Source organism: Mirounga leonina, unplaced genomic scaffold (assembly GCF_011800145.1).
Source record: "Mirounga leonina isolate KUSES-001 unplaced genomic scaffold, KU_Mleo_1.0 Mir_117, whole genome shotgun sequence".
Classification (NCBI taxonomy): Eukaryota; Metazoa; Chordata; class Mammalia; order Carnivora; family Phocidae; genus Mirounga; species Mirounga leonina.
Window position 1 is genome coordinate 4,385,308 of NW_023270274.1, and position 14,130 is coordinate 4,399,437.

Below are 14,130 nucleotides of genomic sequence, written 5' to 3' on the forward strand. Positions count from 1 at the left end.
AAAAAAAAAAAGATTATTTCAATGCCCTTATCTGTAAATTAAAATGAAATAATGACCCAGAGGATATTAGGAGGCTTAAGTATGGTGATATATGTAAATATACTCTGTAAATTATAGCTCATTGATGAGCATAAGTAGGTACGATAAGGTTATGATATTTTAAAATGAATGACAGTTTTGAGCATCTCTTGGGTTCTTTATTATCTAATGTGGAGATGGGTACTCTGGGGCCACACAGCCGATAATACTATGAAAATCTTGAAAAACAAAAGGAAGACCTCTTCTCTGAATTACTAGTCTTTTAACAGGAACTTAGTAGGAGAAAACTATAAAGATCAGAGTCTTAGGGTCCTTCTGTGATGTCCATTGCTCTATGCCACCTGGGCTGTGTGCTTTCACAAACTTACCTGCGTTTGAGAAATTTGAGTGGACACATTGAACATTTTGCTTTATTGGGGCCAAACAAACTGTCTGACCTTGGATTTTATAAGACTCAAAACAGTAAAATTCTATTATGGTAAATTTTTTTTTATTATTATTATGTTGTGTTAATCACCATACATTACATCATTAGTTTTTGATGTAGTGTTCCATGATTCATTGTTTGTATTATGGTACATTTTTACCTTTAAAGTATCATATATATTGGCAATCATAAGACTGGACAAATTTGGTTGTAAAAGAAATACTTCTTTCTTTTTTCCCCTCTAAATTAAAAAAAAATCATTAATGGCTTAAGATTAGAGACAGGATAATATGTATTAGCTTTATTCTTCTATCTGTAAAAAAAATTATGAAACAATTTTACATCCCAGGTAAAGTGAAAGAAACTCCAGATTAGTTAAGATGGTCCAATAATGGAAGGAGCGCTTAGGCTCATCAGAGGTAACATGTCATACCTTCAACACCAGCCAAACCTCGGGTGCAAGAGGAAACCAAGGAGCTGGCCCGCACATACAGGTGTTAGAGCCAGAAATCTGCCCCCTGCCAGGGTGTGGGCCCAAGGCGAAGCCTGACCCCAAGCGTGGATACTAATGGGCAATACATTGAACTTTATTTTCAAATTTGTGGAAGGAGGTAATCACTTGATCGCCCACTCAAGTGGGAGAAAAGCCTTCTCTTCTTTAACATAAGTAGTATAAGAAAGAAATAGCTATTGATTTCAAAACAGTGATGCCCAGGTGTGGTATAGTTACTGTAGGATGGGAACCTGGAATCGCCATGTTAAAGATTGTCTCAGTTGTTTCTATTGGTAGCCAAGGTGGAGAACAAAGGCCTAAGGCTTCTTAAAATTTCTGACCTGTTACTCTGCCAATTCTGATCCATAGGTCTGGGTGGGTCTGCGTTTCTAACAAGCTCCCAGTTGAGGCCAGAGCTGTTGGCCTGAGGTCCACCCTGCGAAAAGCAAGGACCCAAGCTTTGCTCTCCTGGATTTAGACTTGTCTTGTTTACAGTTAGCTAGTGTGATCCATGTCCCACTCACCCCATTCTTCCCTAGGACAGGCACACTTCAGGATAACATGTCTCCAGTGTCATCCTTTTATTTAATGATTATGAAAGCGTGAATTATCCTTAAAGTAATTATGCTAATGCATTTAAATGGTATTCTTCTATGGGTAGGGAACTCTAATTTGGTATTTCCCATGCTTTGTTGATCATCAGAATCACCTGGGAGCCTTAAAAATCTGATGGGAGTCCTCCCCAGCAAAGGTGGGTGGTAGGAGGGAAGAAGCAACTTTTTAATTACACCTGCAGGAGGTTCCGACATCTACACTGTACAGGTTTATAAACATTTGCAGAAGGTAACTGATGAAACAAAACCATTTCCTTCACTCTCAGTCTATGTGAAAGTACAACAAACTGCAACTTAGACGTCAGAACCTGTGGGAGTGTTGTTTTGTCATAAAGTGTAGGAGAAATCCAGCCAAAATACATAAGCTATAAACATATCTGTGGCAGCAGCAAAGTCCCATAGTTAAAAAAAAAAGCCAAAATAATGGTTGAGGGGGTATAGCTCAGGGTACAGCATTTGACTGCAAAATAATGGTTGATTTTTGGCCTGAAAAGGGGCAGTGAGAGTTGGAATGGCAGAGAAAATCATGCCACCCAATAGTCCTCCATCTAGGAGAGTCCAAGCATCTCTGCCTCACTGAAGAGCCTCTTTTGGCCTCCAGACCTCAGATCAAGGTGGCCGCCATCTTGCCTAGGGAGGAACTAAATCTCCCCAGAGAATTAACAAATCAGCCACTCCACCAGACAGGCACAGTTTATAAACAGTAACTTTGTGCAATTCTCAATTATGATGAGGTTCAGGAAAATGAAATCAGCTGGCAAATTTATTTCTTGCTCTTACATTAATGTTCTTAATATGCTCACTATTCCTTATTTCTCTCCCTTTCTGCAGCACAGGCTAGGGAATCAGCACTGTTTTAGGTTCAGTCCTATTCCTCATGAAATGTGTGAACTGATTCAGCCAGACATTTGATTCCTTTAAAGTCTCAGGGCCTTTATGGTTGGTTCTACTGTGAAAATCAGATGGGTTGTGGGAATTAGAAAACAGAAATGGGAGAGTCTTATGATTTCCAGCTTCCTGGGGCCCCTGGAGCATTCAGGCTCTTTTCTTAACCCTCGTACTTCCATGTTTCGGCCGCTGGTTCCGCCTTTATACATGGCTTACCTTCTTCCACCTGCACACAGAGTACAATTCACACTAATTTTGAGGATGGTTTTTTTTTCACTTGACTCTTGCTATTCTCAGTTATTTCCTGGGCCCCCCGCCCACTGTTTCCACTCTGCCCAAATTGGTTTTTCTTCCTCCTGCTTCTGATAAACACTGCCTACATTTTGGCCACTTCACCATGCCTTATTTGTACATCTATCTTGTCTCATCCACGTAGTTATGAGCAACTTGACTTCAAGAATGAGATTTTAGTCACCCTCACAGCCCCTGGTACCTGGTAGACTCTCTGTGCAGGCATATCAGTTTGAATCAATCTTCAAATCTGTCCAGAGAGCCTGTTAGCTAGGATGTGGAGTAAGCAGGGAGAGGGCCTGCTTTATATCCTCCCTGCTACACACAGGGCATGAGTGTCTCAGTCAAATGTTGAAAATCATCCTAATCTCATTTGTCGAAAAATGTGTGAAACTCAAAATAAAAAAAAAAATTTAAAAATGACAACAATACTTTTTGAAACCTCAAGTTTTATTTAGTTTAGAATTTGCTCCTCTCCATTGTAAACGGAGCTCAAATGTGAATGCAAACTCTTTACGAAAACGAACGATTGAATTCAACGATGTTTTGGGAGGCTTAATGCACCCTTACCTTCACTTTTATTTTAGCCCCTTAAGGATAACATTTCATGCCTAAGGAGAAAGCATCTTGCAGTATTCTTCTGACGCACAATGTGCTAATTCTCTGGGCTAATTTTTCAAAGAACAAACTTGAAGCTTCCAGAGGATGTGCTAATATGTTGAAAGAATCTCAGAGAGGAGTTTTGAAGATTTGTTTATGTTTAAAATGCAGACTTCAGAAAAACACTTTCATTTATGGCTGTGTTTAATAAGCAGTGCTGTCCTGGCGTTCTTACTTTTTTCCTTTGTTTTTTGTTTTGTTAACAGTCCATTTAAGGTTTGGTACTGTTTTTGTGGAGCGTTTCAAATGTGCGTATAGCATGACCTATTCTACGGAAGAAAGAAGTCTGAATTCACAGCCAGAAAGCTCAGATGGTTGTGGCCCAAACCACGTCCTTGGGAATCTGAATTAAAATAATAGTGCAGGATCCACGCAATCTGGGTACCGGTCTTTCATTGTGGAAGAGTGGGCTCTTTAAATTTGAAAATTAGGAACACAATAAAAAGATTAGATAAGAGAAGCTGAACTCACCTTACAGAATTACAAGCTCCGAGGAGGGGCAGGCGGTATATTCCAAATAGGTGGTTTGGGGCACAAAAGCAGGTAAGTTCTCTCAGCTTCGCATGAAATGACTCGGCCTGTAATCTACAAACATAGAGCCCACTTTTCTTCTTCTTCTGAGTTCCCTCCTTCTTGGGAAAAGCGAGGGTTCTAATTCAATCCAGAAATTTAGGCATAGGTACTAATACCTCAAAGAGAAAATTAAAAGCCAAAAAGCCAGCTGAGAACCCTGAAATCTGATCCTCCTGCCCGAGGCTTAGAGATCATTCTCCACCCTGGGGCTGCGCATCTTGGGCATGCTGAGCATGCAGGCAGTCCCCGCAGGACCTGCTACCGAAGCCCAGGGCCATGCCTCCTTGGAAGCAGGTGGGCAGGAAGCTGTGCCCAGGGCACGATGGGAGATGAGGTCCACTGCCCGTTGTTCTAGTTGTGCATTCTTAGGGAGGAGAATGTCCCTCCCACCAAAGTCAGTCTGAGCCCCCACTGGGCTGCTCTCTGAACTTACCCTAGACACCCAATCTCCCAGGCTTCGCCACTTCTGGATCGCAGAATGAAGGACTGGCTGTGGGCTCTGTCACTGGCCCTGTGCCAGGTCTGGAACCAGTCCCCCACCCCAGCTGGTGACCCTGGGTGCATTTGTCCCTGGCGTCCTTCATTGATTGTTGAGTTTATTTGAAGACATTTTCGTGAAATATTCTAATAATTCCTGAACTTAGAGGAAAGGGTTAGGGTCTTAAGCTTCTTCATCTCAGGATATTCTTTGCCCCCCCTGCAATTTTTAAACATTATTCCCAGAAGATCTCTGGCATTTTATTCAAAAAAAAAAAAAGAGAGAGAGAGAGAGAATATTGGTAGATATGTGAAACTATTCTACCTTCCTATAGATTCAGAATCCTGGAACTTGGGGGAGGGGAAGAACTGACCTGCCTGCCTTAAGGGGTTGTGGGGTGGGGCACGAAAAAGGGTTGTTCCGCTTAAAAAAATTCTGCTTCACAATGGATGTATTTTGTGTCTGTTGGTATAAAAGAAAACGCACACACATAGTAGAAAGCAATTAGAAGGAAGTTTATTTCACCTTAAAATAAAAAAAAAAATGACGACAAACAAAATCTCCTTCAGGTTTAAGCTCACCAGGCACCTTTAGTTAATTATGCATGAATATGTTTCAGTATAACATATATATACAGCAACACCCTGTAGGTTACATACATTGATGTTTCTGACAAAACACTAGCCTACAGGATGCCAGTCTCTGGTTACTCATTATCCTCTGGTAAGCTCCTTTTTCTCCTGCTCAGCTTAACCACCGTGTCTGCGTCCACAGATACCTCTTCTTCGTTTGGGACTTGGGAGGTCTTCTAGCCTATAAGAAGGGTTAAACTTCATGCCTCCCAGTTGGAGCTTGAAAGTTACTTCCTAATTGAGGAATGGACTAAAAATTAGATTTCTAGGTTGGCAAGAAACCTCAAACTTTGTACTTATGACTGCTGACTGTTCTCCCTGAATATGCAATTCATGGCATTTCTGATTCACCATTTTGTGCCCAGTGACTTGGTCTCCACAAGGACCAAATACCATGTTATGCTAAACTAAAGCTGAAGCCACACCGAAATGTAAACATATAGTGACCTTTAGCAGAAAATAGTAAAAAAGGAAAAAAAAAAGAAAAAAAGAAATATTGTGGTTTAAAAATAAAGTACATATATGTGTGTGTATGTATTTTTATTTTTATTTTTCTAACTAAGAGTATTTGTGAGAAAGTGGCCTCATTTAACCATGAAAAGTTTGGACAGACTGTCTCTTAAGTTCCTTGCTGCATGGTGGTTCTTTGAAAAGAAAATCTCCAAATCTGGTTTTAGTCTTGTAGTAGGTTTTTTTGTTTTCATTGACCATAGGCATGTCTCTTTTGCTAATCATTAGTTTCATTTTTCTTCTTTAAATGTAACCTTTGTCATGCCCAGTTTTTCGTAGATATGAACCGACTGGACTTTGGTGCAGCTTCCGGAGTGGGTGCCCGAGTGGGTGAGAGGGAAGTCCTGTGTGAGAGCTGCTGGTGGAGACCGGGTGGCTTTCTGTCCGCCTCCAGCTCATGCCCCCCACTCCATGGCACCCCAGCCTCCAACTTCAAAGACAGGAGCTCAAAATAACCAGTGAACAGGACAAACCCCACATCCCGTCGAAGCAAACCAGCCTGCACTGGGGCTCAGCAGTTCTGGGCTCTCACAATCTGCTAACTATCTGGGTTTTTCTGCAGCTGTCATGTGAATTATTTCTACCAATTTTAATTGACAGAGGTTTGTTTTATGGCTTAGCATTTGGTCCATACTGGACAGGTCTCCTTGTACATTCGAGGAGAGTGTGTATTCCGCTGGTGTTCTGTGGAGCAATTTACAGACTTCTATTGGATTGAACTGAAATATAGGGTTGATGAAGATTTTTATTACCTCGTGTACCTTCTCTCATGTTGTGCTATCCATTATTGAAAGTGAGATGCTGGGGGAAGAGGAAAGATGGCGGAGGAGTAGGGGACCCTATTCCAACCGGTCCCCAGAATTGAGCTGGATATCTACCAGACCACTCTGAGCACCCACGAAACCAGCCTGAGATGTAAGAAGATCTGGATCTCTACAAACAGAATATCGCAGGCAGTTGGTTTTGAGGTTGGTTTTGACTAACATAACATAATAAAATTTAAAAAAATAAATTAAAAAAAAATTAAAAAATTAAAAAAAAAGAATAGAGCTACCCTATGACCAAGCAATTGCACTACTCAGTATTTACCCCAAAGACACAGATGTAGTGAAAAGAAGGGCCACATGCACCCCAATGTTCACAGCAGCAATGTCCACAATAGCCAAACTGTGGAAAGAGCTGAGATGCCCTTCAACAGATGAATGGATAAAGAAGATGTGGTCCATATATACAATGGAATATTACTCAGCCATCAGGAAGGATGCATACCCAACTTTTACATCAACATGGATGGGACTGGAGGAAATTATGCTAAGTGAAATAAGTCAAGCAGAGAAAGTCAATTATCATATGGTTTCACTTATTTGTGGAACATAAGGAATAGCACAGAGGACATTAGGAGAAGGAAGGGAAAAATGGTGGGGGGGGAATTGGAGGGAGAGATGAACCATGAGAGACTATGGACTCTGAGAAACAAATAGGGTTTTGGAGGGGAGGGGGGAGGGGGGATGGGTTAGCCCGGTGACGGGTATTAAGGAGGGCACATACTGCATGGAGCACTGGGTGTTATACGAAAACAATGGATCGTGGATCACCACATCAAAAACCAATGATGTATTGTATGGTGACTAACATAATAAAATTAAAAAAAAGAAAGTGAGATGCTGATGTTTCCAACCGTTCTCGTTGAATTGCCTGTTTATCCCTTCATTTCTGTCCATTTGTTCTCCATGTATTTTGGTACTCTCTTGTTAGGTGGTATGATTATAACTGTCATATAGTCCTAATATACTCGCCCTTCTATCATTACACAGTGTTCACCTTTATTCCTAAAAACAATTTTTTGGTTTGTTTTAAAAATGCTCTCTGATACTAATATAGCTGTTCTAGCTTTTTTGTGGTTGCTGTTTGCCTGATCTTTCTTGATCCTTTTGCTTTCAACCTGTTGGTATCTTTGAATTGAAAGTGTATCTTTCATAGACAGTGTATGTATGGATCTTGTTTTTTAAAAATTTTTATCTGTATATTTCTGCTTCTGCGTGGACTATCTAATCTATTCATATTTAATGTTATTGACATAACTGTATTTATATCTGAAAGATTACTTTCTGTTTTCAACATCTCATGACTTTTTTGTTTCTCTTTTTCCTTTACTGCTTTCTTTTGCGTCAAGTGCATTTTTAAAAATATAGCAGTTTAATTTCTGTAATTTTTTTTTCACTGTATGTTTGAGTTGTTTCCCTAGTAGTTGTTCAAGTTCTTACCACGGACATCTTCACTTATCAGACACACCTTCAGATGTATATGACCTTAATTCTAAGAACTCTAGAAACACCATACCCATATGCTTTTATTCTACTTCCCCTCTCAGAGTGACATTATTTATTTATTTATTTTTTAAAGATTTTATTTATTTTTTTGACAGAGAGAGACAGCGAGAGAGGGAACACAAGCAGGGGGAGTGGGAGAGGGAGAAGCAGGCTTCCCGCGGAGCAGGGAGCCCAATGTGGGGCTCGATCCCAGGACCCTGGGATCATGACCTGAGCCAAAGGCTGATGCTTAATGACTCAGCTACTCAGCTACCCAGCTCCCCATTTTTTTTCTAATTTTTGCTTAACATATCCTTTTTTTTTTTTAATTTTATTATGTTATGTTAGTCACCATACAATACATCATTAGTTTTTGATGTGGTGATCCATGATCCATTCTTTTCATATAACACCCAGTGCTCCATGCAGTACTTGCCCTCCTTAATACCCATCACTGGGCTAACCAATCCCCCTCCCACCTCCCCTCTAAAACCCTGTTTGTTTCTCAGAGTCCATAGTCTCTCATGGTTCGTCTCCACCTCCAATTTCCCCCCCTTCATTTTTCCCTTCTTTCTCCTAATGTCCTCCATGCTATTCCTTATGTTCCACAAATAAGTGAAACCATATAATTGACTTTCTCTGCTTGACTTATTTCACTTAGGGTTAACCCCCCCCTTTTTTTTGACATTATTTGTTATAAATATATTGCATGTATAGGTGTTACAACCTCAACATTACATTACTATAAATTTTATTTTATACAATCTTTTTTTTCTTTAATAAACTGAGAGAAGAAAAGAGAGTAGGTGTATACTTACAATTTTTGTTTTATTAACCTCATGATTTGTTTCTGGATCCATTCCTTTCTTCTGTGGATCCCGTTACCATCTGGGATCATTTCTTTAACCCAATAGAATTCTGTTCCCATCCATCTCTTTTGTGTCATTACTGGAAAATACATTTCTGTGTTTTAGGCCAAATAGTACATTATATACATATGTTTTATATAATTGCATTTTAAATCAGTAAGAGAAGAAAGCAGAAGCAATATGCATTTATACTTTCTGAAAATAATCACATGATTGCCTTTATAAGTTCTCTTTGTTTTATAAGGTGGATTCAAATTATTGTCTGGGGTCCTTTTTTTTCTGCCCGACGAACTCCCACTAGCATATCTTTTAAGGAAGTTTTGCGAGGAACACATCTCCTGTTTTTGTTGATCTCAGAATGTCTTTATTTCACCTCCATTTTTAAAAGATAGTTTTACTGGATACGGGATTCTGGGTTGACATATTTGTTGTTGAGCACTTAGAATATGTTGCCCCACTGCATTCTAGCCTCTGCTGTATCTGATAAATTGGCTGTTTATCTTATCTGGGTTCACTTGTAAGTGCTTTGGTCATTTTGAAAATTTCTCCTTGTTTTAGGCTTTCAGAATTTTTACTATGAGTTGCCTTTACATTTATTCTAATTGGAGCTTGTGTAGCTTGCTGTGTGTGTTAGTGAATGTTTTCAGTAAATTTGGAAAGTTTTCAGTCATTATTTCTTTGAATATTTTTCTACTCCTTCACTCCTCCGTGTCTGGGAAATACATTGCGTGTTTGGTGCATTTGATGACGTCCCACATTTCTCTGAGGCTGCTTGTTTTCCTTCATTCCTTTTTCTTTCTGTTGTTTGGACTGTATGATCTCACATGATCTTTTTTCAGTTTTTCTAATGCTTTCTTCTGCCAGCTCAAATCTACTGTTGAGCCTGCTAAGATTTTTTTTTTAATTCAGTTACTGTATTTTTCTTTTTCTTTTTCTTTTTCTTTTTAAAGATTTTATTTATTTATTTGAGAGAGAGAGAATGAGAGACAGAGAGCATGAGAGGGAGGAGGTCAGAGGGAGAAGCAGACTCCCTGCCGAGCAGGGAGCCCGATGCGGGACTTGATCCCGGGACTCCAGGATCATGACCTGAGCTGAAGGCAGTCGCTTAACCAACTGAGCCACCCAGGTGCCCTATTACTGTATTTTTCAATTCCAGAATTCCCATATGGTTATTTTATTTTATTTTATTATTTTATTGTGTTATGTTAGTCACCATACAATACATCTTCAGTTTTTGATGTAGTGATCCATGATTCATTGTTTTTGTATAACACCCAGTGCTCCATGCAGTATGTGCCCTCCTTAATACCCATCACCAGGCTAACCCATCCTCCCACCCGTCTCTTCTCTAAAACCCAATCAATGTGATAGAACATGTTAATAAGGGGAGAGAGAAGAACCAATTGATGCAGAAAAAGCATTTGACAAAATACAGCATCCTTTCCTGATTAAAACTCCTCAGAGTATAGGGATAGAGGGAACATTCCTCAAGTTCATAAAATCCATCCATGAAAAACCCACAGCGAATACCATCTTCAATGGGGAAAAGATGAGAGCCTTTCCCTTAAGATCAGGAACACGTCAAGGATGCCCACTCTCACCACTATTGTTCAACATAGTACTAGAAGTCCTAGCAGCAGCAATCAAACAACAAAAAGAATAAAACGGTATTCAAATTGGCAAAGAAGAAGCCATATGGTTCTTTTAAAAAAAATAATTTGCTATTCTGTATGATGTAAGAACTAATGGTATTTTTTTAAAGGTTTTATTTATTTGAGAGAAAGAGTAAGCATGAGTAGGTGGAGGGGCAGATGGAGAGAGTCATCAAGAAGATTCCCACTGAGTGTGAAGCCCTCCATGGGGCTCCAACCCACAACCCTGAGATCATGACTTGAGCGGAAGTAAGAGATTTAACCAAATGAGCCACCACCCAGATGCCCCAAGAACTAATGGTTATTGAGAGCTCATTATGTGTCAGGCCCCACTGTGAGTGTTACATTTGTACTGGTTCATTTATATTCACATTAACCCAAAGAAGGACTTACTATTAGCACCATCTGAGTTTAGGGTTGTGGAGACTCAGGTGAAAGGAACATAGGCAAGCTGCCCCAGGCCCTGCCTAGTGAGTGGGAGAGCCAGGGCTCTGCACAACGTGGTTTGAGCCCAAGATGCATGCCCTCAGCCCACTGCCCTCCGCCCACTGCCCCCACCTACCGAGTGCTCAACAGCGCTGTGCCCCCTTCTCTACAACCTCATCCTGACATTTTCATCTGCTATTTCATCAAAAATTGGGTAGTAGATTCTACAATTCTAGAACAATATAAAAGTATCATATGTGATTTTTCACTAAGCCAAGGTATCCAAAAATATTGTAGAATTCATCCTTAATTATATTTCAAATGTTGGGCCTAACTACAATTACTTCTGTACCTTCCTACCAAAGATCAGATTTTTACTAATTACATCATCAATGGGTCAAGATATGTGTGTCAAGAGAATTCATCTACCTTATTAGTAGACTGCCTCATATACTCAGTACTTTCAAATACAGAAATACTCTGATAATATAAATTTACAAATAATAGATGTCTCCTTAAACATCCAAACTTATTCTTACAATTCAAGCACTTAGTGCAGAAAATTTTGTAACATGTATATGCTCCTTCTGTAAATTAGAATATCTTTGCTAACAGCTTAGCCTTTTCACAACAGATGAAGGTTATTCTGTATGTTGAACAATAACACAGCATTGTTCTAAAACCCACTAAGATGTGCACAACCACTTTCCCCTTAAATGGACATGCATCTTTGCAACATTTCGTCATTTGATTAGGAGAGTTTTTATATTCTCTCTTAAATATCACATTATAGACCATCTAACCTAGTTTTCTTAATGCACTTGCTTCTATAAAACCCCCACCTCCCCTCCATCTCTTCTTATGATAGCTAAACTGAGAAAGTAATGAACAACTTAATTAGAAGCTAGTGTTTAATGTAAGAGTAAATAGGTAAAGAGCATCAGCCTGATGGATTCCTTTATGGGTAAATTTTATAAGCACTAGAGCATGGATTCAGATAGCTCGTGTCCTCGCAAGGTAATTCAGCTTGTTTCAAGGTTCTTCCCAGTGTTCCAGACAGTTAAGACAGCCAGGTGAGTGACTGCCAGATGAAAGAGGATTTGCTATATTTATCTTTGACTACTAATGTCCTCAAAAGTGGATAATCATTTTGCAGCAGCGCCATTTACTTGTCTATACAAGCTAAATGCTCCGTTGTAATTATCCTTCAAAACAAGTGCCTACATCTGATGACTGGTCTAGACAAGTGACATTGATGTGGCATAATTCTCATTCCTCTGATGCACCTGTCAGTGACAATCATCTTTCTGAGAATGATGGATAATGTGAACAGTGGACTCCAAAAGGTCTCCCGAGCTTTCTGTGGTTCTGATCCCTTAACTAAAAGTTCTTAGTAATAGGAAGTTCTTTACTTGGAAAGGGAGTTGTCTCAGTGTTGGAAACACACTCCAAATGGCTGGGCTCTAACAGGTGATTTTAGTGACTTATAATGAAAAGTCACCAGAGTCTAAGTGTCTCTGGACGTCACTACTATGACAAGATGTCAACCAGTGAACTGAGGAGCTTGTTCCAACAGTAGGAAGGGATTCAATAAAAACCTCTTATCAAATTAAAAGGATTACAGAGGATCCAGTGAGTTCCCAGAAGCATGCTAGACACATTAATCATGGGGACCACCAAGGCCTGCCCCATGCACCAAGGAGCTCTTGGAGTATAGTCACCATTGTTCTTTAGGTGCTGAATCCCTGGGGTAGTTTTAAAGGTTAGACTGCATTTTCACTGCCACATCATTGAAAGTGAACTTGAAGCTATCAAGGTTTCTCCAAAGAATATTCCCTTGTAACACTTTTTAGAGAATACATGAGAATTTGCTTTGTGGAATTGTTGTTAGAAAATCTGATTTTTTTTATCACTTGTCAAACCCGCACCTATCATATGCTACCTGGTTACCTTCTCTGTCCTCCAGGAGGGAGGGTGGGCAGCAGTTCGGACATTTTTCCTGGCAATGATATTTTAATGCTCAGACTATTTGTCATCTAGAATTTCATCCTTCATCATTCCACCCATTTTTCTTTTCAGCTTTTCAAAGAGGTAAGACAAGAATCTTAAAAGAGGTCAAAGATGGAAGAGATTCTGAATCAGTGGTTTGGTCTCAGGCAGATGGAAGTCCTTGAAAAGGGTGGGTCAAGTAGCACGTAGACTTCATAATAGGATGCCTAAAACAGAGGCTGGAAATCCTACCAGCCATGCTGTGGATACGTGTAGCATATTGTTCAATGATCAAGATTTCAGGAAAAAAATCAGCATTGGGTTGAAAAGCTTACTTACGTGGCATACTTTCCAAAAGGCAGATGGCTATAAAGGTATTTCTATAACTAAGAGAAGCACAGAACAAGACAGTGGTCAAGGTGTGTCTCAGCATTGAGTTACACACTGGCTCAGTGTATTGGTGTGCTGATGCACACCAATTAATTTTATTTGATACAGAGTTTATTTACTCATTTCTCCATTTATTCAGCATTCATGTAGCATCTAACGGGGACCAAGCATGTGGTAGACATTGAAGAATAATAAGTAAGCCTTTTCTCCACTCTCAAGAAATTCACAATCCAAATGGTGACAGATGCAGAGACTAACTTTTCTTCTTTTTTTTAGTTTTATTTTATTATGTTAGTCACCATACAATACAATACATCACCATACAATACATCAGTTTTTGATGTAGTGATCCACACTTCATTGTTTTCATATAACACCCAGTGTTCCATGCAGTATGTGCCTTCCTTAATACCCATCACCAGGCTAACCCATCCCCCCACCCCCTCCCCTTTAACACCCTCAGTTTGTTTCTCAGAGTCCATAGTCTCTCATGGTTCGTCTTTCCCTCCAATTTCCCCCCCTTCATTTTTCCCTTCCTTCTCCTAATGTCCTCCATGCTATTCCTTATGTTTCACAAATAAGTGAAACCATATGATAATTGACTTTCTCTGCTTGACTTATTTCACTTAGCATAATTTCCTCCAGTCCCATCCATGTTGATGCAAAAGTTGGGTATTCATCTTTTCTGATGGCTGAGTAATATTCCATTGTATATGTGGACCACATCTTCTTTATCCCTTCGTCTGTTGAAGGGCATCTCGGCTCTTTCCACAGTTTGGCTATTGCAGATATTGCTGCTATGAACATTGGGGTGCATATGGCCCTTCTTTTCACTACATCTGTGTCTTTGGGGTAAATATCCAGTAGTGCAATTGCTGGGTCATAGGGTA